Source organism: Gorilla gorilla, chromosome 10, assembly GCF_029281585.2.
Source record: "Gorilla gorilla gorilla isolate KB3781 chromosome 10, NHGRI_mGorGor1-v2.1_pri, whole genome shotgun sequence".
In the NCBI taxonomy this organism is placed as follows: domain Eukaryota; kingdom Metazoa; phylum Chordata; class Mammalia; order Primates; family Hominidae; genus Gorilla; species Gorilla gorilla.
This window is the reverse complement of record NC_073234.2, coordinates 73094673-73120930: the sequence shown is the minus strand read 5'-3', so window position 1 is coordinate 73120930 and position 26258 is coordinate 73094673. Positions and strand designations below refer to the sequence as shown.

At 37.4% G+C, this 26258-nt stretch overlaps 1 protein-coding gene and 1 pseudogene across 1 annotated transcript in view; both read left to right on the top strand.

Annotated features, from left to right (window-relative positions):
* Positions 1 to 280: 280 nt before the first annotated feature.
* Positions 281 to 1015, top strand: LOC109029040 (intraflagellar transport protein 57 homolog; annotated as a pseudogene).
* Positions 1016 to 20983: 19968 nt separating this feature from the next.
* CCDC91 (coiled-coil domain containing 91) overlaps positions 20984 to 26258 on the top strand; it is a 363679-nt gene continuing 358404 nt past the window's right edge. Inside the window, exons 1-2 of the mRNA XM_063694095.1 lie at positions 20984 to 23138; positions 23200 to 26066. The gene's annotated coding sequence lies outside the window, so the exon portion shown is untranslated. The remainder of the gene's footprint in view (positions 23139 to 23199; positions 26067 to 26258) is intronic.

Sequence of the window (26258 nt, the reverse complement as noted above, 5' to 3'; positions counted from 1 at the left end):
ACCTACATTGATAACTCCTAGATGTTAAAATATTCAATGAACATGAGTTTAAGAAAAAAAATGAATATTTGGGTGGTATACTTTCTGAGCCATACATATAAGAGAATGTCTTTCTGTTGCCATCATATGCAAACAACAATCTAGCTGGGCATGACTTTTGTTCTTTTTTTATGGTCTCCTGACATTGCAGAGCAGAAGTCAAGGGCTACCACTCCTCGTTAGAATTTGCCAATAAGAAGCAAGTGCTTCTTTCTGCAGCCAAATACTGCAGAAAGGTGCAATGGATCAGAGAATCCATGTTGACCAAATGCACCAGCACAAAAGTGGAACTGAATCTTCTCTAAAAGAGAGCAAGAGATTTTTTGACAAACTCCATAATGAAGTTAATAGTTAACTGGAGTGACTCATGCCTGCAGTCCTAGCTACTTGGGAAGCTAAGGTGGGTGGACTGTTTGAGCCCAGGAGTTTGAGGCTGCAGTGAGGTATGATTGCACCACTGCACTACTGCCTGGGCAACAGAGCAAGACCTTGCCTGTAAAATAAATACATAAATAAATTTTTAAAAGAAATTAGTAAGACTTTGGAAAAGATCAGCCACTGTGAAAAGTACATCAACCATCAGCTCGAGCACATGGTTCAAGAATATCCTGCAGCTCAAACCTAGCTGAGTGATGTAAGGAGCCAGCAGGGAAGTGGTGGAGTAATTGAAAGGACCAGACTTCTGTCTGAGGTTACAGAAGACAGAACATGTAAAACTAGAAATGGAAGAAAAGTGCAGCAGCATGACTGATGGTGATTCTTTGGTTAAGAGATGGTGATTCTTTGGTTAAGAGATGGTGATTCTTTGGTTAAGATTAAACAGAGCTTAACAAAACTGAAGCAAGAAACTGTTCAGATGGACATTAGAATTGGTGTTGTGGAACACACATTACTCTAATCAAAACTGGAGAAACCCAGTGTGACTAAGGACATACATGTGATCGTTATTCCAGAATCAGCAATAGATTCATATTAAAACAGGGTTTTTTCATGCTTCTGATTAGTCGTTCTTTATTTCAAATTACATCTCATGTTGCATAGATTTCAAAACATAATTATACCTCTTAAAGCATGTTCAATGGGTATTTTTTATACATACACACATATTCTATCATGGTGATTATGGTGGTTAAAGCCTTTACATTGAATATAATGCTTAATAAAATAATTACATTTTTTTGAAAAAAGAAGCATTCAGCAGATTTATAGGGTAGACGGGCATGGTAGCTCACATCTGTAATCCCAACACTTGAGAGGCCAAGGTGAAAGGATCCCTTGAGTCCAGGAGTTTGAGACTAGCCTGAGCAACATAGCAAGACCTTGTCTCTATAAATAAATAAATAGCTAGGCACTGTGGCTTGCACCTGTAGTGTGAGTGCTACACTACAGCTACTCAGGAGGCCGAGGCAGAAGGATCACTAGAGACTAGGAGTTTGAGACTACCCTGGGCAACATAGGGAGACCCTGTCTCTAAAAAAAAAAAAAAATTCCATGCCTGGTGGTGTGTACCTGCAGTCATAGCAACTCAGAAGTTTGAGGCAGGAGGATCACTTGAGCCCAGGAGTTTTAGATTACAGTGAGCTATATCACATCACTGCACTCCAGGCTGGGCAACAAAGTGAGACCTTGTCTCTAAAGATGTGAAAATAAAAATACAATTTAAAAATAAATAAATAAGTAAATAATTTCAAAAAGAGAGAGATTTGTAGGACACAAGAGGAGAAACCACTTCTCTGGAGGCAGTTGGAAACTAACATGAGCAAATATGAGATTCACAGTGGCTGTCATGAGAGTCCTTGACAACTACCTGCCATGGTGTTTCAGGCTGAGCTCTTGAGTTTTGAACTTCCTGATCTTTGTTTTTTCAGGTCTTCCAACAGTTGAATAAGCTAATAATTATTATAATAAACTTTGTATCTTAATTACATGGAGTAACTTCTGTTTTCCTGGATGATTACTGATTGATATAATATAGAAAATGTATTTGATAAAATTCAATATCCGATCCTTAATCAAAAAATAAAACCCATAATAAACTAAAAATAGATATTTAAAAATATGATAATATATCATTAGGTTCTATCATGTTTAATGATAAAACATTACAGGCATTCCAGCAAAAGTCAGAAATAGTACATGATGCATGCTAATACCATTATTATTTGCTGACGTATTTCTGTAAACTTTAGTCCACGAACAACAGGGTGTAATTACAGGATAGGAGAACAAAATATTCATTATTGTCAGATGTGATTTTCTTTTACTCTATAAAACCCAAATGAATTAAAATCAGTAGAAACTTATGAATTTTTCTTCATGCCAGCAAAAACAAAGTCCAGTTATGAAATGTGGTGGGGAAAATTTACAATAGTAACATATATGCACATACATATGTGTGTGCATACCTATTTATATCATGATCAAACTTAACAAATCCATAGAAAGTGCACGAAGTAATCAATAAAACTTTTCTTAGAGAGACAAGTTTTGAATAAATAGAAAGACACATTACATTCTTGGATGTTGAAGATTAGGTATTATGAAGGTATCAAGGGCCTTCAGATTAATTTTCACCAAACTAGTCAATTACACTGGTTGTTTCAATTTTTTAATAAACAGCACCATTCAAATTTTCACTCCCTCAACAATAGCATAAAATGTTTATGGTGTCTTTCTAGTGTTTTAAATTAGAAAAAAAAATGGCCATTGTTCTTAGCCTTAAAGATATATTGGTGATTGAAAGACTTACTCGTGCTAAAATGCCAATACTATACAAAACCATCTACAGGTCTAACATAGTCTTTATCAAAAGCCCAACAATTTCTTGTCTTATGCTGAGTAAGAAAAATTCACCTTAAAATTCATATAGATCTCTCAAGCCCAGGAGTTCAAGGTTGCAGTGAACCATGATTATGCCAGCGCACTCCAGCCTGGGTGACAGAGCAAGACCCTGTCTCAAAAACATAAATAAATAAATAAATAAATAAATAAATAAATAGAAAAAATTTATATAGACTCTTAAGGGAACACAAATAGCCAAAAAAATCTTGAAAAACGAAGCAAGTTGGACCTCTCACACTTCCTGATTTCAAAACTTGTTACAAAGCTAAATGAATTAAAACTGTGGTATTGGCATAAAGACAGATAAATAGACCAATGGAACAGAATAGAGAGCCCAGAAATAAACTCTTGGATATATGGTCAAATGATTTTCAACAAGGGTGTCAAAACCATTAAATGGGAAAGAACAGTCCTTTCAACAAAAGATGTTGCAAAAACTGGATATCCACATGCAAAAGAATGAAGTTGGAAACTTACCCTATGTTATGGTTTGGATGTGATTTGTCCCCACCAGAACTCATTTTGAAATTTAATCCCCAACATGGCAGTGGTGGGAAGTGAGGCCTAGCGGGAGATGTTTGGGTCATGGGGACTAATCCCTCATGAATGGATTAATGCCTTCCTGAGGGAGTGAGTGAGTCCTCCTGCTCATGGGAATGAATTGGTTCCTGAGAGAGCAGGTTGTTAAACACGGTCTGGCTTCCTTGGTTTCTCTCTCTTGCTAACTCTCTTGCTATGTGATATCTTTGCCCCACTTCTCTTCAGCCTGAGGCCCTCACCAGATGCAGCTGCCCAATCTTGAACTTGCTAGCATACCAGAATTATGAGTTAAATAATCCTCTTTTCTGTGTAAATTACGTTGCCTTGCATTGTAAGGTATTCTGTTATAGCAACCCTAAGTGGACTAAGACGCCTTATATCTTTTATAAAATTAACTCAAAATGGGTCAAAGAACTAATGTAAAAGCTAAACCTATAAAACTCTTAGCAGAAACAGAGACGCTTCATGATATTGGAGGTGGCAATGCTTTCTTGGATATGATACCAAAACACATGCAAAAAAAGAAAAAAACGATAAATTTGGACTACATTAAAATTTAAAACTTTGTGTATCAAAGGACACATTCAACAGAGTGAAAAGACAACCCATGGAATGGGAGAAAAATATTTGTGAATCATATATCTGATAAGGGGTTAGTATCTAGTATATGTAAAGAACTACAACTTAACAACAACAAAACCCAACTCAATTTAAAAATGAGCCAGAGTCCTGAATAGATAGATATTTCTCCAAAGAAGATATACAAATGACCAATAAGAACATGAAAAGATGTTCAATGTCACTAATCATTAGGTTAATGCAAATCAAAACTACATGGAGATACCACTTCACACTCATTAGGATGGTTACTATCAAAAAAACAGAGTAAGTGTTGGTGAGGATGCCGATAAAATGAGCACTGTTGGTGAAAAGATAAAATGGTGCAGTCACTATGGAAAATAGTATAGTGATTCATCAAAAAATTTAAAAAAGAATAACTGGCCAGGCGCGGTGGCTCACGCCTGTAATCCCAGCACTTTGGGAGGCCGAGGTGGGCAGATCACGAGGTCAGGAGATCGAGACCATCCTGGCTAACACGGTGAAACCCCGTCTCCACTAAAAAATACAAAAAATTAGCCAGGCGTGGTGGCGGGCGCCTGTAGTCCCAGCTACTTGGGAAGCTGAGGCAGGAGAATGGCGTGAATCTGGGAGGCGGAGCTTGCAGTGAGCCGAGACCGGGCCACTGCACTCCAGCCTGGGTGACAGAGCGAGACTCCGACTCAAAAAAAAAAAAGAGAATAACCACATGATCTAACAATTCTACTTCTGGGTATATACGCCAAAGAATTAAAAGCACGGTCTTGAAGAGATCTTTGCACACCCATGTACATAGCAGCATTATTCACAAGAGCCAAAAGGTGGAAACAACCCAAGTGTCACTGATGGATGGAGGAATGGATAAACAAAATGTGGTGTATGCATACAGCAGAATGTTATTCAGCCTTAAAAAAGGAAGAGAATCTGACACTTACTAAAATGTGGATGAACCTTGAAGACATTATGCTAGGTGAAATAAGCCAGTCAGAAAGAGACAAATACTATATAATTTCACTTACATGAAGAATCTAGAGTAGTCATATCGATAAAGACAGACAGTGGAATGGTGGCTGCTAGGGGCTGGTGGGATGGGGGGAAAGGAGAATTATTGAATGGGTACGAGTTTCAGTTTTGCAAGGTAAAGGGAGTTCTGGAGACATGGTGATGATGGTTGCACAACAATGTGAATGTACATAATGCCACTGAAGTGTACACTTAAAAATGGTTAAGAAAGTAAATTTTGTTAGATATACTTTATCACAATTAAATGAAAAAATAAACACATGCTTTCATACATAAATACATGAAGATATATTAGATAGATATTTAAGGAAATAAAAACTAGAGATTTTTAATTCTCTTATGCTTTTCAATTTTTAGATAATAATTATAATCTAATTTCCCTAGTACTCCCTTGACTTCCCTTTAGGATACCAGCCAATGTTGTGAATTTTCCTACTGTCAGAAGTCTTGGCCCAAGATAAACTTTTCACTCCCTCCTTGTTTTCTAAAGGGTTCAGGCATTCAGACAAACTCCTAAAGTAGACACTGTCCTTCCCCTCAGATGGCTTAAATTCCATTAGGGGTATATTAACAAGAGAGGAGGCAATCACAGTACAGTGTGGTGGTCTCATCTTCTAAAAGTTCACCTGATGTCCTGAGGGTGCTGAAATCATGAATGCATTAGCACAAGTAGGTGACCAAGCAAAGTGACTCTGATAAATTGCATAAAGCCTTTCAATTAGAATTTGACCAGACACACATTAAAATATAAAGCACAATAGCGCATCAATACTAGAGGCTATTTTTGTTCTAAATAATTACATAGGTATGAGGGCAGGGTGGAGAGAACATGATTAATATGTAGAGGACTCCTCTGTCGTTTACAAAGAAAAAAAATTCAAGCTATAGGGTCTATAACTGTGGACAAGAGATACCTGTTTAGTAGGTGTTTCAGGGGTCAAGAAAGATATGATTATAAAACTCATGTGGCAAAAATATGCTACTAGATTTTGTTTTTTGGTGACCAAGAAATAAGTCTATGCTACTTATAATGTCATATACTTAATTTGAGTAGACAAATTAACATATGAACTCAAGACAACTCCAAAACTTTCTATACAATTGATTGAAAAAATTGCCACAAAAGCAGATGCTTCAGCTTGGAAAAGTTTCTTTGACAGATTGGTCTCTGGGTTTTGTAATTGTTAACCAAGTTAGGGAAAAATATTACAATATATTTGAGCCTAATGGGGCTCCGTCACAGCCATTTTCAGTTAATACATAAAAGATGTTTTTATCAGGGAATTAAATTTTATTCTTTCTTTCTTCAATAGGATTATTATCGATTCCTTCAAATGTTCTTTTTTTATTAGAAAGAAAAACGTATAGAACATGATTACATAAGAGAAAGTTTGCAATTCTCTCTGTGTTAAGCAGAAATTTTCCATTTGCTAAAATTAGGGTACATTTAAATTTTTAATAACAACTAAGTTTAACAAGCCTTATTTTCCTCAGTGGTGGGAGGACACCTTGCAGCTCCTCCCATTTATTGTGACGATGTAATTCAACTCTGTTAAGCTTAAGTGAACAATATAGCCCTCTGATTTTCACTTTTAACAATTGCAAAACATTCTAGTAAACAAAATGTTGCTTCTGTAGACTTTTGAAGGTATCAAGAATAATGAGCCCTCCAAATACATCTGAATTAATTTATAAAAGATGAAAAGATAAGAAACTATTTAGCTTCATAAAGATTTTGACTAGGATTTTTTTATTTAAGATTTTTGGTAAACACACCAATTTCTTTCCCAAATCTCCTTTGCCTGGGTCTTGTATTTCAATGAATGAAGTCATCGTCCTCCTACATCAGCTGAAAACCTCAGACTATGTTTTGACTTCTTTCTCTCTTTACCCCACCCACATCTACTTAGTTTTTACTCATACCAATTCTACTTTTACAGAATCCCTTGCTTGCATTCTTTATTCAATCTCAAAGCCTACAGGATTAATGAGATACCTTTTTAACAGATCTCCCTACCTTTGGGAGCTTATTTATCAGTCCATCCCACAAAAAAACTGCTATATCAATTTTTTTAGTATAAAATGCTGAAGCTGATCTTTTACTCCTATAACAACTTCCTGTTGTCAGTTCAGTTTTTGGAGTATGCCTGGTATTCAGTACACTCAAAGACATATTCACTCTATGACTCTTTAGCATTATTTCCCACTACTACCTTTCATATACCTTAACCATCTAGGTCCTTTAATTTTGTGCATCCATGATGTTTTCTTTATTTGGCATGTGCTTTCATTACTCTCAATATGTCCAAATGCTTTCTGCCTCACCTGTGAGACTCAGCTCAAATTTTGAACTCTTTCCAAATGCCTTTATCTTTTCCTTCACTGAATTCTCTTAGTATTTTATATGTAACTCCCACTTTATGTAATTTTGATAGTGTATTAATTTTCATTTACACTTTAATCCCTTGATAGATTTCAAGTTTCTTGTAAGCAGGATTTATAGGTACTTTATCTTGTTATATCCCACATTCTAATTGTTCGATTAATATTCACTGAATAAATCTGTATGCAATACTGGAAACTCTTGAGAATTCAGGTGTGAGATATGTGAAGCAAGGCAATTTATCGACCAGTGGATATTATACATTTTTAAGTCTAAAAGAGAGACTTGACCTCAGCAATGCCAAAATCATTGTCATAAAATTGAAACTATTATACAGAATTTACTAAAACCTTATTACATGATCTCTCATGCGGTAATTGGTTAATTTTTCAATATTAAGAATTCCATGTACAGGGCACAGATACAACAAATCTAATAAACAACTTTCATAACCTATGGTCTTGCCTGTTGTCTGGTTCTGATTATTTGACATTGGTTTTTCCATAGGAGACATCCAATGCAGGAAGCAAAAGAGTTGATTACTGCACACTGCCCTCTGGTGAGCCACATGGGTAATCTACAGGGGGAAATTCAGAGTTGAGAATGTAATTCACTCTCCATGCCTAGGATGCCAGTTAGTGCCAAAGAATTATGTCACATTTTGTGATGTGATCACTTCTCTCAATTGTATACTCTCATAAGCCTACTAATTCTTTCCATTCAGGTCATCAAATGGCCATCAGTTGGTAAAATTTTCCTCTTCATTTAGCCAAAAATGGATCCAGAATATTTGTAATGAGTCTGACTAACCCAAGCTTTTCAAAAAATTGTGCTATTACTTCCATCATGACATTTCCCTGCATCTTCATATATCCCCAACGCATTGTATGAAAACAATGGTAAAACATGTTGTATTAGTCCGTTCTAGCATTGCTATAAGGAACTACATGCAACTGGGTAATTTATGAAGAAAAGAGGTTTAGTTGACTCACAGTTCCACAGGCTATACAGGAAGCATGGCTAGGGAGGCCTCAGGAAACTTACAATCATGGTGGAAGGTGAAGGGGAAGCAGGCACATCTTCACATGGTGCAGCAGGAGAGAGAGAGCAAAGAGGGAAGTGCTACACACTTTTAAACAACCAGATCTCATGAGAACTCACTATCACGAGAACAGCAAGGGGGAATCTGCCCCCAAGATCCAATCACATCCCACCAGGCCCCTCCTCCAACACTGAGTATTACAATTTGACATGAGATTTGGGTGGGGACACAGAGCCAAACCATATCACATATTGTCCTCAGCTTGCAGGGAAGTCAGCTTCTTTGTAATTGACATGCTAAATTCTCTACATTCACATAAACAAGTCTTATTTCATATATAAAAACACGGAGCTTTCTCATTCTTGAAGAGAAGTCCAAAAAATCAAATAATCAATCTTATAACATTAGAAGTACTCTTTGATTTGGAAGGACCACATGTATGTCTAGCTTTTGACCATATCAAAACTGCCATATTGCTGGGTGATATTACTCATTTATTACCAGCTGACTGAATACCATTCACAACTAAATCAATAATGAAAGCTTCAGAACAGGTATGAAACCACTCAAACCTCACATTCTAGGAGGTACACAAATAACCCAGTGTCTAACGTTCATAAGCTTCTGAAATCAACTCTATTTGCTGTTTGTACACAAGTATATTTGTCCATTTTTAATTCTATTCCTAACTTCAGGAATCTGCATTCTGTAAAAGTTATACAAATAATGGATGATCTTCAAATAAGTGTAAATATCCTTACTGAAAAAAAACACTTGTAAAAACATAGAATAAATGCTTTCTTGTTTAACGGAGTGCTAAACTTGTTAAAAATATGTCCCCATTTATCAAAATTTTGACTCTTCAAAATCCAAGCAACTGATTGATCATCCAGAACCTACTAAAATAAAAATGTAATTTTTCCTTACGTTCTTTATCATGCAGTTGAAAGTTTAAATTATATAAGAACAAAAAAGGGGGTAAGGAGGAAGCTGGAGGGCCAAAGTGAGGGTGCAATTTTTCAAAAAAAGAAAAAAAAATTATATAAGGACCACATCCTTTCTTGACTCTCAATCTTTTAATTGTCTGAGGCCATTTATGTGCAAACTCAGTAAACTGGTTTTTACTTATTGTTAATTTATTTTGCTTTCAAATAAGAAAGCCTTCTGTGAGACACTTTCCTGCTGGTTTCTGCTGATTTGTTGCTTAACTGTGGGTAATAGTTTCCTGAATTCAGAGAGAAGTTCAAATAAAATTGCATCTAAGTTCATTTAACTGTAAAACTCTGTTTCTAATGATATAAGACATTGATGAATAATGATTTTAAACCAACAGATATTAACTGTATGTGTACTATATATTTAAACTCAATTTTTGTATTGTATATTATGTAGCTTAAAAGGTACCATAAGGATAAATAGTATAAATCAAATTGCAATTTCCCATAGAAATAATTTACTCAGTTTTGTTTTTATTTTGTTTGTTTTTAATCTTCTCTTTTGACTATATTTGAGAGGGAATTTCTGGCTAGCACAGAATCCTTTTCAATTTGTTTCTGTATAACGTGCAGCAGATATACTTAATTAATGAACTGATTAGCAACTTCCTTAATTACTTTCCAGTAGTTTTTTCATTATTAAATGTTCAGCCTTTGAATGAATATCTACCAATATATGCCATCACGATTTAATCAAATAGAATATATCTGTATTTTGTATTGTATTGAAACCGTCTAAAATAAAGCAAATATTTATATATCAAATAGGGAAATTGACAGCACTGTATGTGATACAACACAATATTATAATGCATTATATGAAGTCCTTAGTTTGCTTTTTCTTATATCTAATCTGTTTTGGTGGATACCATGCAAAAAATAAAAGGCAACCACTAAGTCATAGAATTTAAATGGCATATTTTAAATGACTTTGACAATTTATATATAATGTTGACATCTTATCTTCATATAAGGCTTTACAGTTTTTTAATTAATAAACTTTATTTCTTAGAGCAGTTTTAGTTTCACAAACAGCAGAAAGTACAGAGTTCCCATATATTCCCTGTCCCCACACATGCCTTACACCCCTACTACCAGAGTACATGTGTTACAGCTGATAAACCTACATTGACACATCATTACACACAAAGCTCATGGTTTACATGAGGGTTCACTCTTGATGTTGTATATTCAATAGGTTTTGACAAATGTATAATGACATATCCATCACTGTAGTACCTACAGAACAGTTTTACTGTCTGAGAAATTCTCTGTGCTCTGCCTATTCACCCTTTTCTCCTGCCAATCCCTGTCAACCACTGATCTTTTAACTGTCTTTATGGTCTTACCTTTCCCAGAATGTCATATAGTTAGAAGCACAGTATGTAGCTTTTCGCAGATTGGCTCCTTTCACTTAGGAATATGCATTTAAGTTTCTTCCTTGTCTTTTCAAGGCTTGATAGCTCATATTATCTTTCCATGTTGAATAATATTCCATTGTCTGATATACCATAGTTCATTTATCCACTCACCTTCTGAGGATCTCTTGGTTCTTTTCAAGTGTTGGCAATTATGGGTAAAGCTGCTGCAAATATCCATGTGCAGATTTTTGTGTGGACATAAGTTTTCAATTCATTGGTTAATTACTAAGGAGCATGATTGCTGGATCATATGGTAAGAGTTTATTTAGCTTTTGTTTATTAAACTTGCATCCTGAAACTTTGTTATAATTGCTTATTAGTTCCAGGAGGGTTTTTTTTTTGTTAATTGTTTCAGATTTTCTACATAGTGTTTCTTATGTGAAAGACATTATTTTAGATGTTGTGGATACAAAAATAAACACATAATCCATGTCTTCAAGGAGTTCATAATATATAGGGCAAAAGGTGTAAGCAAATTATTACAATGTGGTTTGTGAATGGCTATAATATTAGTATAAATGAAGTGTGATGAGGCCTCAGAGAATAGGCAGCTAATATAATCTGGAAATTTCTGAGAAGACTTTCCAGAGGAGGTTGAGTCTGAGTTGAATCTCCAGGGATGGACAGATGCTATCCAGGAGACCGACAGAAGGAAGATTATGCCTGGAAGAGGAAACAGCATGTTCAAAAACAAAGATGAGAATGCTTCATCCACAGAGAAACTTCCTAGTGGTTTAACGTGATAGACACTGAGATGCACCCCCAGATTCCTCTTCAAAGAGGATTTCCTATGCAGCTGCAGGAAATATGGCCAGTAATTTATAGCTGTCAGCTCTTTTCCTGTCTGTTCAGGTGCAGAGAGCAGTCTTTTCCAAGGTCCTACCCTTACCAGGGCAATCTGCATCTGGTAAAGGAGAGAAGTCTGAATACAAATGCAGGACAACTCTGATAGACATATTTGTTCCAGAGCTTTCTGCTGAGTTGGCTGAAGTTCTGTTGCGTCTGTATCGCAGTTCAACTTCTCTCTCCGACCAATGCTGTTTCACTTCACTTCCTATCAAAGGTTTGATCCCTAATAAACACCCTGCATGCTGAAATTCTTGTTTTGGCGTCTGCTTCCTGAGAATGCAATCCATGAATTTGGTACCAGGACTGGTCCAAGAGAGTAGGTGACGGGCTTTTTGCCTGAGTCATTCATTGCCTCCTGGCATTACTTGTGGTAAATGGAGCACAAACAGCTATTATCGCAAGGTAGTAATCAAATTATTAACATTTTCACTGTTTGTGAACTGGCCAGATGAATCAGGTATATTTGAGATGTATGGGGAATAAAGTAGCGATAAAGATAAAGGAATTGGATGGCTATTGCTAAGCGGTATTGATGCTCTACACAAAGATAATGAAAAAATCAGAGTGAATAACAAGCAATTAAAAACCAAGTGAGATTGTCAGAGGGCCTCTTTGGCTGCATAAAAAAGAAGCTCTCATTTCCTGCAGGAGGAGGCTGGAGAAAGATGAAGACCAAGACTAGACTTTATAGTCAGAGTAGCTGAACTTCAAAGATGGTTATATGCCAACTAAGATAGATGGTTAATAATAAGCAAAGTTGAAATGCTGGGATTGCCATGGAAGAAGGTTGAGGAAGGGAAAGGCTCAGGAAAATAAGCATGCTGGAATGAAAATACAAATAAGGCTGGAAGACTGAGAGGAATATGTTCCATGGGAAGGCCCAAAGGATACACAGTTTACCAAGGCTGTAATGAATGAGCTGGTGAAAGAAGCACTAGCAACAAAAGCAGAGTAGTGATGCTCCTCTTTAGGCCAGAGGTCACTGTAGGAGAGAGGCCATTACAGAACCTGACTCATTGGTAACAAAGAAGTTGATAGAACCCTGGAAAAACAGAGGCCAGTTGTGGCATTTAACTGCCAGAAGCCAGGGATTTTAAATAATTGTAAGCATCAACAAGGTCAGAATGGCAGCCCAGAAAGAACCACAGAATTATGGAACATATTAATAGAATTTGACAATGCTAGAGACAAAATAAATTGGTAGTGACAATGGAATCACTCAGCATGTACTGTTAGAAGAAATCAAGCATGAATAACAGAGTGATACTTTATTGTGTCATAATCCCTTGCCCAGTTTATGGGCCTGAGTCAATTTTCAGACCTGTATCTCATTCATTGACGTGTTTGGGTCTCCTGGGGATGGACTTTGTGATGCCATGGCAAGTACACCTGGTAATGATTCCCTTAGTCCTTCTTCAAAGGGACCAAAGGCCATTTATTTGGTGATATGGTTTGGCTCTCTGTCCCTCCCAAATCTTATCAGAAATTATAATCCCTACATGTTGAGGAAGGAACCTGTAATCCCCACGTGTTGAGGGAGGGAGGTGGGATCATGGGGACAGTTTCCCCCTTGCTGTTCTCATGAGATCTGATGGTTTTATAAGGCAGTTTTCCCTGCTCTTGCTCATTCTCTCTCCTGCCTCCTGTCAAGAATGTGCCTGCTTCCCTTCTGCCATAACTGTAAGTTTCCTGAGGTCTCTCCAGCTGTGCACAACTGTGAGTCTATTAAACCTCTTTCCTTTATAAATTACCCAGTCTCAGGGAAGTTCTTTATAGCAGGATGAAAATGGACTAATACACTTGGGTAATGTGAACCAGCTGGACATTTAGTTGACACTGATACTGGGAGAACCAACACATTAGGGCCTTAATTTATAGTTGGAGCATGTGAAGGCCAGTTTTAAAAATGGAATTCTGTCCAGGTTCAGCTTATATTGGGCCCACTGGTTGCAACAAGGACCACCTGACTTATAAAGCTTAAAATATTAACTATCTGTTCCTGTACATAAAAAGTTTGCTAACCCCAGATCTAAAGGATGCAGAATGGTCATACCCATCCACTGGATTCACTCGTCTTGCTTCTGCAAAAATAGGACGGATCCTAAAGAATGACTATAGACTTCCTCAAGCTCAACCAAGTAGTAGTAGCCCTCCTGACAGTTATTATGCCAGATGTGGTATCTTTATTAGAGTGAATCAACATGGCCTTAGGTACATGGCATGTGGTCTTCAGTTTGGTGAATGCATTCTTTTCCATCCCACTCAGATTACAGGATCAAATATCATTCAATATGCATTCACATGGAAAGAATAAATATACATTAACAAGGCAGTAGCAGCCGTGAAGTAGAAGAAGGAGAGCGAAAGCATTTAAGGAACTGCATATGAAAAGAACCAGTGGTTATTCCACACTGTATATCATCCCACTCCTCTTTGTAATAAAATCCCCGAATTTTAGCAGGCCACAAAGCTGCCCAGACAAAGAGGGCAGTTTGAAACTTACCCTGTAGCTGGGTATGGCTATGTGGCCAAGTTCTAGCCAGTGAGATGTGAGAGTAAAATGTTTGCCTTCTGTGCCCTGCTCTGCTAAAGAAGAGGTATGCCCTTCACTTCCCCTTTTCCCTTTTCCTGCTAGTTAGAATGCGGACATAATGGCAGAAATTGGAGCACATATATTAGACCGTGGGAAGGACGCCATATGTTGAAAATGGGAGAACAAGAAGATGTAAGGAGGTCAAGTAGCGTCTCCTTACGTGGAGCCACTGTATCAGCCCTGCATTGCCTAGGCTTATGCTTTTATGTGAGATAAAAATTAGAACTTATCTTGTTTAAGTCACAATTATTTTGGAGTCTTTGTTAAAGGAGCTGCTAATGTTCTAACTAATGCAAGTGCTTACAAAAGCAACTGAGCAAGGAGGTTGGATAGGTTGTGTGGAAGACAGATGATAACTTTGTTTTGGAACACGTAAGTTCTAATTTCTTGTGGGACATCTATGTAAATATCTAGTGGGCAGCTATAAAATCTAGTCTTAACTGAAATCTATTCTTAGCTATTCTTAGATAATTCTGGACCGAATAATTAAAAAAAAACCACAAACTTTCACTAGGTCATCAAATGTGGATATGGTAAATGGGTTTTGGGTAGATACGTAGAATACATTAATGTAGATTGAGAAATAAGTTTATGTAGAAGATATATGTGTATTCCAGAATTATTTACATTAAGGTGATATCGTTTGTGATGAATAGAAAAGATTACCAGAGAATGCCTAAATCCAAGTGAGAAGAGAACAAAGGATAGAAACTTGCAGCATAGCTACAATGAAGAAGAAGGTGAAAGGAGACTGTGAATTGGATAAAGAATCATCTGAAAAGTTCGAAAATCAGGATAGAATAATTTTGTTGAGGTTAATACAAGAGTAAATTTCTATAGACAGTGACTTGCTCTCTCAAATGCATGTGTATTTTAGTGAATAAATATAATTAAGAGTTAATATATCCCATAGCTATATGTAGTGATTATAAAGCATATTCATGTCACTACAGATGATTAACAATGGACATTTATGCTATTATTATAAATTTGGGGAAATGATGCCTATGCAAGAGGTAATCATATGGTGATTAAGAATTAATAACATTTTCTTAGAAAGCAAAGAGCATGCTGTTATTCATATTATTTTTAATAGGATTCTTATAATCCATATTTTACTCAGCTTAATTATCAAATATTTCCATAAGAGATTAACTTGTGGGTATCTTACAAACATAACTGTACTAAAAATATGACTTCATTAAACTAAAAGACAATTTTATTGCTACTTAATCTCTAGTGAAGGCATTATCAACATTTGTTAAATTGTATAACTTTGATAGAAAATTATTAGGCAAATTATCATATGACTCTGGGGTTTAAGATACATATCTTAAGCAAAGATTCTAATAAATGTATGAAACTAATATATAATATGTATAATAGGCAAAATAATGCCTTAGCTCTTAGTGAATTTCCTTTTTTCCTCAAAAACACAGTGGGTTTGTAGCTTACTACCACAGGCAGATTTAGACAACTGCAGGCTTGATACGCTCTCTGACTTTATGTCCTTATAACTATGTATTCAAACTTATAAAAATGTTATCAAAGAAAAATTTGACTAGTCTTTATTTATATTTTAAATTGGAAGCCAAATATTCTTGAATTGACAATATAACAAATTTACAGGCAGAGTTAGTGCCTAATAGACATAATTTTCTTTCAGATGTTTGGATAATTTTTTTCTCAAAGTTAGGTTAAAGTTTGACATAAGAACACAAAATTCCCTTTTATCATTAGGATCATATAAAATCCCTAACCTAAAGAAAGAGGAAAAAGCAGGAGGACCTTCCATTGCTCACATACAACACTTTACTTGTTCTTGTCAAGTTAAAAGAGTGATCAGACTCTCAAGAGAGTGCTGCTTGGGGTTCGACTGTGTTCTTTAGAACTCCATTTTTCAAACTTTAGAGTTTTCTCATGATGTGTAAATTTTGTGGTGCACCAAAAATTTTGAAAAAGTTTAGTTCAAACTCAATTTATCTTAGTCGTAGTAGCTCTTGCCTGGCTTTCTGCCCAGAGTATTGCTTGGTACATCTGCAAAAGTGGTGCGGTAACTACTAAGGAAGCAATACAATAGTTAAATACAGATGTAAAGCCTAGCTTGCTTTTTGATTTTTTAATGCGTATCATAAAAAGTAGCATTTAGTTGGAGAAAATATTAACAAACCATGCATTCAACAAAGGTCTAATGTCCAGAATCCATAAGGAACTTAAATCAACAAGCAGAAAACAAATAATCCTGTTAAAAAGTGGGCAAATGACATGAACAGACACTTCTGAAAAGAAGATATACATGTGGCCAACAAACATATGAAAAAATGCTCAACATCACTAATCATCAGAGAAATGCAAATCAAACCCAAAATGAGATGCCATCTCACACCATTTAGAATAGCTATTATTTAAAAGTCAAAAATAACAGATGTTGGCGAGGCTGCAGAGAAAGTGGAACTCTTATACACTGTTGGCAGAAATGTAACATAGTTCAGCCCCTGTTGAAAGCAGTTTGGAGATTTCTCAAAGAACTAAAAATGGAACTACCATTCAATCCAGAAATCCCATTACTGGGTATATAACCCAAAGAAAATCATTCCACCAAAAAGACAAAGGCACTTGTATGCTCATTGCAGTACTATTCACAATAGCAAAGACATGGAATCAACCTAGTTGCCCATCCATGGTGGACTGGATAAAGAAAGTGTGGTACATAATCACCATGGAATACTATGCTGCTATAAAAAAGAATGAAATAATATTCTTTGCAACAACTTGGATGGAGCTGGAGGTCATTATCCTAAGTGAATTAATACAGAAACATAAAACTAAATACTACATGTTCTCACTTATAAGTGGGAGCTAAACAGTGGGTACGCACAAACATAAAGATGGAAACAATAGACACTGGAGACTACAATAAGAGGGAAGAAGTGGGGGAAGGGTTGAAAAACTATTTATTGGGTACTATGCTCACTACCTGGGTGATGAATTCAATCATATACCAAACCTCAGCAATGCACATTATAGTCTTGTAACAAACCTGCACATGTGCACCCTGAATCTAGAGTAAAGGTTGAATTTTGTAAAAGTAAAATTTAGCAGCCAGAGGTATGTTATTTAACAAATGATTAAAAATTATATGAATGACTTAGGTGTTTAAATCCAGAATACAAAAAATATTCCAGCATAAATTTTTGTTATTAGAAAGTTTAATTTCACAAATAAAAGTTATTTGTTCATTTATGTTTTTTAAGTATGTAATGAAGACTAAAGGAAATAGAGTGGACACATGTACTTTCTATTGATAGTCACTACATTTTTTAGTTACTTATTTGGAGATAATAGTTGAAGGCAACTTATCATATAAATTAATTTTATTAATTTGTTGTAATGATTACACAGATGAAATCATGGCTTCTCTTCTCTTTCTGCTTGGGCTTTCTTTTCTGTATTAGGCTCTGAGATAATTGAAGCAATTTAAGGGAGTGATTCTTGCCCCGTTGTGAGTTCAATTAACCAGGCAAGCCAATATGGTGGCCAATGACAATTTTCCAAAGAGTGAGAAGTTAGGGATCATGTGTCTCCTAGGTAATGGAGATTTCATAAATGGGTTATGCACAGCACTGAATCCAAAGGAGACCTGATTAGAGAAAGGGCCAGAAAAGTGTTATTTAAAACTTTCACAGTTTACTCTTTAATTTTGTATATACACAGTGTTACAAATAAATATTTGAAATGCTTTTCTATTGGTTTAATGTGGGAAGCTGAGTACTGCAGGAATCTGAAAGAACTGCACTCAGGAAGAGTAGCTCATATTCAGCCTCATTCTGGCATGAGCATGGACACAGAAGAAAGTAGTTATGGCTCATTTCCATTTTTATAAAAGACAATTATTTTCTAACATTTAATAAGAGGTTAGAAATACAGAATCTTTCTACCAGTTAAAACATTTTGGATTGCAAGTAACAGAAACCCTAATACAAACTAGATTAAACAATAGAAGGGATTGTTCACATAAATGAAAAGTCCCATGGAGGTGAAGGAAGCTTTAGAATTGATTTGATCAAAGTTTCAGCTCCATTTCTCTGCATTATATCAACTTAGTTTTACTGTCTGCATCTGCTTTGTCCTCAGACTGGTTTCCTTTACAGTCACAAATTAGTTGTTAAAAGCAGGAGGGGTTACAGGCTTCATCACTTATAGGAAGTTCTTCCTGACAACTATCGAACAATTTTCCTGAGGTTTGTACTTGTTGGATAATCCCTGAAATAATTCATATGATTAGGGTAATGCTATGATTGGGCTAGGACAGGGTTGTCCACTCACAATAACTGTGCCAAGGAGGTTGGGGTAACTTTTAGCTTAGACCAATCGGGACTCACCCTTAGAAAAGGGATGGGGTCAATCTCATTGAACACGGCTGAAAGCTACACAATTGGGTGAGGGTAAAATGCACGTTTGAGTAACAACTACCAGGTCCACTGTAGTATACTCTTGTGCTCCCCAACCATTGTAATTAACATGTATCTTTCTTTTCCCCACTCTCTCTCTTTCACTCCACAATATGTGATATGGTTTGGCTCTGTGTCCCTACCCAGATCTCATCTCCAATAGTTATCCCCATGTGTTGAGGAAGGGACCTGTGATCCCCATGTGTTGAGGGAAGGAAGTGATTGGATTATGGGGGTGGTTCCCCCATGCTGTTATCGTGATAGTGAGTGAATTTTCTTCAGATCTAATGGTTTTATACGTGTTTGACAGTTCCTCCTTCACAGGCTCATGCTCTCTCTCTCACCTGCCGCCATGTAAGATGTGCCTGCTTCTCCTTCTGCCATGATTGTAAGTTTCCTGAGGCCTCCCCAGCCGTGCAAACCTGTGAGTCAATTTCCCTTATAAATTACCCAGTGTTTGGAAGTTCTTTATAGCAGTAAGAAATTGGACTAATACAATATGTTAGGTTTACCTGGAGTTCCTTCCTTATGGTCTAGCAACTAAGAACAAATGTTAATAAATGCAAAAAGCAATAAATGCAAAAAGCAATGAAAAAGAAATGCAAAAAGCAATGAAAAAATAAATGCAAAAAGCAATGAAAAATGCAAAACGCAATGAAAAAGAAAGGTCAAAATCACTGCAATAAAAACTCCCAATTAAAGAGGGGACACAGGCTGGGCACAGTGGCTCACTCCTGTAATCCCAGCACTTTGGGAGGCTGAGGTAGGCGGATCACCAGAGCTTGGGAGTTCGAGACCAGCCTGACCAATATGGAGAAACACCGTCTCTACTAAAAATACAAAATTAGCTGGGTGTGGTGGCACATGCCTGTAATCCCAGCTACTTGGGAAGCTGAGGCAGGAGAATTGCTTGAATCGGGAGGTGGAGGTTGCGGTGAGCCGAGATCGCACCATTGCACTCCAGCCTGGGCAACAAAAGCGAAACTCTGTCTAAAAAAAAAAAGGGACACAGTGGTTTCTGATCCCTGTCATATTCTGTAGACAGGAATAATGAGGACTGTTGGCTGGCAGTGGTATGTGTTCTTTCAGCAGTTACTCTTTTGCTCTCTGTGTCCTCCACTGCCCTATCTGAGATGGTCATTGGGGAAGATCCTCTTTTTGGGAGGTTGCATCATTTTGCTAGCTCATCTCCTATTAGGTTGAGTTTAGATATTTGAGGATACTCCTAAGATTAAATAGTCACAGGCTATCATCAGTCAGCCTTGAGATTTATTTAACAATACATTTTCCCTTAAATATTAGGTTTTAGAACTATTTGCTTCTTGTTATTTCTGTAGGCAAGTAACCATGGCAAAGACCATGTCTAGCCCTAGTTTTTTTATCTTGGAATTTCTGTTTCCTAGTAATCCTTCATGTTCTGCTGGTCTAAATTTAGTTTAATAGCTTATCCCGATATCTTCACTGGGGATATTTAAAAAATGAACTTGCATGGTAGAGGGAAAGGCAATAACGTTTTATTCCTTATCTCCATAATGGGCATGGTATCGCTAGTAATCTTCATAACGAACATGATTCTCCCTTTCGTTAAGCAGAACATTAAATTTTTCCACCTTTGGCATGCTATGATTACTGAAATTTTAGACATTCAGGTTTGAAATTTGAAGGGTGCTATTTCTAAGTGTGTAGGCTACAGGGTTTGCTAGCTTCTTATAACCTTGCTCACGTAAGGTAGGAGCCGTCTCTGAAATACATTACCCAATTTACATACGGTGAGCATCATTGATTCATTAATGGAGAGTCAATTTATAACTTCCATTACCTAAATTAACAAACCACGAATTTCACCCATTAAAACCTATTTTTAACATTAATTTTATTGATTAGCAAGGTCTCCAGTAATGGGAAATAATAATAAGCACTAATGGTGGCTACATTTGGAGTGCAGCTCTTCTGATTACCTATCAACCTAGAGTATAAATTCTATATTATGGCAACTGACAATCATTAGAGGGTAGGGTAAATCTGGAAACACACGTGTACATTTATATCAAATTATATACACTAAAGTCTTTTAAGGTGAAGTATAATAACAACAAATTTAAACTGACTTAACTAACATTCAGTACCAGTGAGGATAAGTAGAAAAATCAAGCTCTATATTAATTTGACTTAAAAGCTGCCATAACAGAAGAAACCAGTAGATTAAAAGGAAGGAGGCAGAAAAGTGTTTATTTAAAACCTTCACAGTTTACTGTTTATATCCTTCTTCTTATATACAAAGTTATAAATCTTTGCTTATTTGATCAGGGTTCCAGCTTTTTTATTTTCTTGGTTACAAGATGACTGCCCTCAGTAACAAGAACCACATGCTTTCTCATTTATCAAGGGAGAGAAAGGAGCCACATCCCACAATTTTGGGGCTAAAGTCCTGTAATTGGTGCCAATTTGCTCAACCCTGAACAACATCTTGTGGCTAGGGGAACAACGTAGGTTGGGATTGGGTTATCTTAACTGGACTAACTTTGGAGATAAAGGTGAGGTTAATTTCACCTCAATTTCTTAGGTGTACTATGTACAATGTGGGAAGAGTGGAATAAATGCTGGGATTGCAACTACAGTGTCCATGATAATCACTTTCAAAGCATATATATATGTAACAACTATATTGTTAGTTGCAGTTAAACTAGATCTAAGAATATGTAATTGTGTCTGACATAATTTTTTATGTTTGATTCTTAACAAGTTTTAAGTCCGGCTTCTCACCTGTTCCCTTTTGTATGATATCTGAATCTAGGCAACTTGATGAGAAAGCTTGCCCAGATCCAAATATGGTGCAAAATAGGTGTTTCCTATTTTGGTGCTGGTGGAAAATTCGAGCCATACAGTCCCTGCCCTGTGTGGGCTTTTTCGCCCAAGCGCCATGTCCTAGCCATGAAAAAAATCCCAATAGCTTTTTCTCCTACTCTCTCAAGTCATTTTAAAACCTGCTTAGGAAGTCTGCTGTACTCTTCCTAGAAAGGCTCATTATGTGAGTAATAAACCTTTTTATACCCTGTTGGTGCATATGTGGTATGCTAAGTCTTGAAATAGGAGCCAAAGTTTGGGTGAGGGTTCATCTCATTTCTGTGGGTGACGGCAACAGCACATAAACTTCAATGGTAGTTTAAATTCCTGCAACCTATCTGCTGTGGTCTGAATGTTTTTGTCCCCCCACAATTCATATGTTAAACTTAATCACCAATGAGATAGCATTAGGAGGTGGGGCCTTTGGGAGGTGATTAAATCATGAGGACACATGCCTCATGACTAGGATTACTGCCCTTATAAAAGAGGCTCCAGAGAGCTGCCCTGTCTCTTCCACCACATGAGGACACAGCTAGAAGGCATAATCTATGACCCAGAAAGCAGGGCCCCACTAGACATCCAATCTGCTGGTGTCTTAATCTTGAACTTCTTAGACTCCAGACCTGTGAGAAATAAATTTGCATTCATAAGCTACCCAGTATTTTTCTATAGCAGCCTGAACAAACTAAGATACCATCATTGTAGTGTTTCATTATTCTTATCACCAAGTGCCCAATCTTCCTCTTGATGACTACAGCCAGAAACCTGGAATATATCTTCAATTCTTTCTTCTTCTTTCTTCTTACTCCTCTTTTTTAATTTTTTTTGAAAGGGTCTTGCTCTGTCATCCAGCTGGAATGCAGTGGCACAATCACAGCTCACTGCAGCCTCCACCTCCCAGGCTCCAGTGATCCTCCTACCTCAGCCTCCCACATTGCTGGGATTACAGGTATAAGCCATTGTGACTGGCTTCTTTCCTCCTTTTTTGTTGGCCATGTGCCTTTTAAATCCTTTCTGCCAATTTCATGGGTACCATCTCGGCTCAGGCAGTCATTAATTCCTCATTTTAGTTATTTTATGTTTTCTATCTGGTTTATTTGTTTTTCTAGTCTTGGCCCCATCTCTCCTACCCAATAATCCTTCCTCTATACTGCTGCTGAAGTAATTCTTCTCCAACCTTGCTTAACTAATTCAGCAATTTCCCATTACCTTCAGGATACAGTTCAAACTCCTTAACACAGTTTACAAAACTCTTCATCATCTTACATCTACATTTCCCATTTCTCCTGCTGCATACCTGCATACCACAATGTTTGCTTCTATGGTATGCTTACCTGCAAAATATACTTACCTCCACAGTTCATAGACAAGGAAATATATACAAAGGTATATGTTCCTTTTTCTGGAGCATACTCATGTCTTTCCTTAGCTTGGTCAATTCCAGTAGATTCTTCAAGACTAATCTTGAGCTTTGATACATTCTATGAGAAGTACTTCCTGTTTAACCTAGGCTGAGTGAGGTGTTCTTTCTCCACATTTTAGCAATAACCTTTATTTCCTGTTTAACCTAGGCTGAGTGAGGTGTTCTTTCTCCACATTTTAGCAATAACCTTTATTTCAGTGTTTATTATCACTGTAATATCTGATTTGATTGTATATTTTTCTAGATGTGATTCTCTTAAGGGCAGGCACCATGTTTTTCATCTCAGAAGGTCACAAACTATTAGGAAAAGGGGCTTGCAGATACATGTACAACAAAGAATAATAATTGAAGATGGCTCATGGAAAAAGTATTCTGAAAAGTAAGAGAGGCACATGTTCTAGAAGAGACAAGAAAAGGCATAATAGAGAAATTAGAGCCCTCATACATTGCTGGTAAGAAAGTAAAATGGTACAGCCACTTTGGAAAACAGTCTGGTAGTTCCACAAGGGGTTAAACATAGAGTTACCATATAACCCCGCAATTCCACTCTTAGGTATATATCCAAGAGAAATGAGAACATATGTTGACACGAAAACTTGTACATGAATGTCAACAGAAGCATTATTCATAATATTCAAAAAGTAGAAACAACCCAACTGATGAAGGGACTTTGAAAACATGTTAAGTGAAAGAAGCCAGTCACAAAAGACCACACATTGCATGATTCCATTTATATGAAATGTTCAGGATAGACAAAGGCATACAGACGGAAAGTGGATTACTGGTTGCCTAGGGCTGGGGAGAGGAGGGAGAAGTTGGGGCCAAAGGGTATGGGGTTTCTTTTGGGGGCTGTGAAAATACTCTAAAATTGATTGTGGTAAAGCATGCATAACTCTGTGAATATACTTTAATCATTGAACTGTTTATAAAGAAAAAGATTACTGTGGGGAAGGAAGAAAGATTTCATGGAGTTGGTAGGATTTGAATTCACTGATAAATAAGTGATATAAAAAGCAAAGTGATGTGCTATAGTGAATAAACAAGCCCTTCTGTTGGGCACATCTGGCTTTAAATCCACTTGGTCAATTTACACTTCCTAAATCTGTAACCTCATCTAAAGTGTAAATATATTAATATACCTACTTTGTAAAATTATTGTGGTAAGTTATATATGGGATTTAAAATATTTAATCTAATGCCAGGCACATAGCAAATATTAACAATAAATATTAGTTACTTATTATAAATCTGTTTAGTATGGAATACAGTTTAGTATTGAATATCGGGACAGAGTGAACATGTAAGTACATCAATGGGAAGGAACTCCCAGAAACTTATCTGGTTTCCAGCAGAAAGAGATATGAGAGACAAAATAATATAAAGGTAACCTTACTAAGTTTAAGAAATATTTATGAATACCTTTTTTCTAACTACTAGACACTTTGCTAGACTGCTGGATACACAAAGACAAATGAGAAGTGAGTAGATTGCTGGATATACAAGTGAGAAGTGGTCCTTGACTTCGTAGTCTAGTAGACAGATAAAAAAATATGTGTAAGAAAGCATTATATTTCTTACAATAGAAATGTTTTTTGTATGCATAAACAAGGGGGTGGGCTGGAAAAATAATGTAGTCAAGGTGACTTGCTCAATACTGAAACTGCTCATTAACTACTTAGGCCAGCACTTACGGCACACTTGTCAGGATGCCTTGCTAATATTTTCCGCTTCCAGTACAGAACAGAGATTACAGGTTTAAGCCAATTTTGTTCAACAGATGAGAAACCCAGTGTCCAAGGATGAAAGAATACTTGTTATACAAGGAATGTGAATATTCCAGAGATTTATGCTCAAAGTCCCCAGGTTAGTGTCTTTCTTTCTCACTAGACTGTAAGCTTCTTGAAGACAAATATCTTGAGTGTTACCTTGTTCACTCTTGAATTGTCAAAACTTGGCCCAGGACTAGGTATGTGGTATACAATCAATAAAAAATTGTTGAATGAATGTTCTTCAAAATCCTTCCATGGCAAAAACAGAAGAAACATTCACGAGTGGACTGCTAGTTGACTGTTTCTCTCATCGCTATTGACAGTCTGAAATGGACAAAGACATCTATATAATCATTCCTTCCTTTCAAATAAATAATCTGTGAATTACGCTATTCTTCTCCTATTGCTTCAGGACAAGCTATTTGACAGAAAGCTTTTAAGAAAGGCTTTGCAAGAAAACTCTGCAACAGAGATGGCACGTATGAATTGCTGTAATCTGGAGTTGAAGACAAGAACAAAAGTAACTCTAGAGCAGAATTCTTTGACCGAAGTCATCTTACTGGTTGGCGGAGGCTCTCAGTCTACTTGCATCCGGTGCTTGTGAGTTCAGACAGGCAAAGATGAGACGTAGCATCTAGTCAACATCCATTTCTTGAGCACTTACTACATGTCAGCCACTTTGCTTAGTCCCTGGTTTTACTATACTCTGCTTGGAAGTGGTGAAGAGATTTGGCGGGATCTTCTTAGGACCAATCCTACAAAGTTCCAGATGGAACTCATTTTGATTTGGGGGACGGTTTATTTGCAGGGATTAGGTGGAGAAACAGGGCCTGCTACTCAAGAGGAATGAGAAACTGTAACTAACAGGAGGTAGACTTGGAAGGAGCATGGCAAAGTCACCCCTTTTCACAGGGCAACTCTCCAAAGACCACGCTCAAGCTGGGGTGGCAGGGCTCTGAAAATGGGGCCCCGACCCGGGCCTCGGCCTGGGGCCACGTGACGCGCGTGTTTACGTTGAGTGACGGGCGCTGTGTTGGGCGGGCCTTGGCGGAAATCAACTTCCGGGGGCAGAGGTGTTCGAAGCCGGGTGGTGCGTGGGCTACCCAAACCTGTGTGGCTGGGCCGCGGTCTCCTCTCAAGGGCCTGGGGCCGTGCCTCGGGTGTACGCGTAGGGGGTCTGTGTGCTGGGGGTGGCTCGCCGGGAAGCGTAGGTGAGCGGCGCAGCGGCGGCAGCGGAGAGCGAGAGAGGGGAGCAGGTAAGTGAACGCTCGCCTTCCGGGGCCTGGGTCTTGGGGTCGGGGCCGCGCGAGGCGAGCGGAGAGCGCCCCACCGGGGGAGGAGCGCGGACGAGCTTCCGCCGCCTGCAGCCCGCCTGCTGCGGCCTCGCCCTTGGCTGTCGCAGCGACCAGGAGTCAGGGGGCGTGACCAACCTCCTGCGGGAACACAGC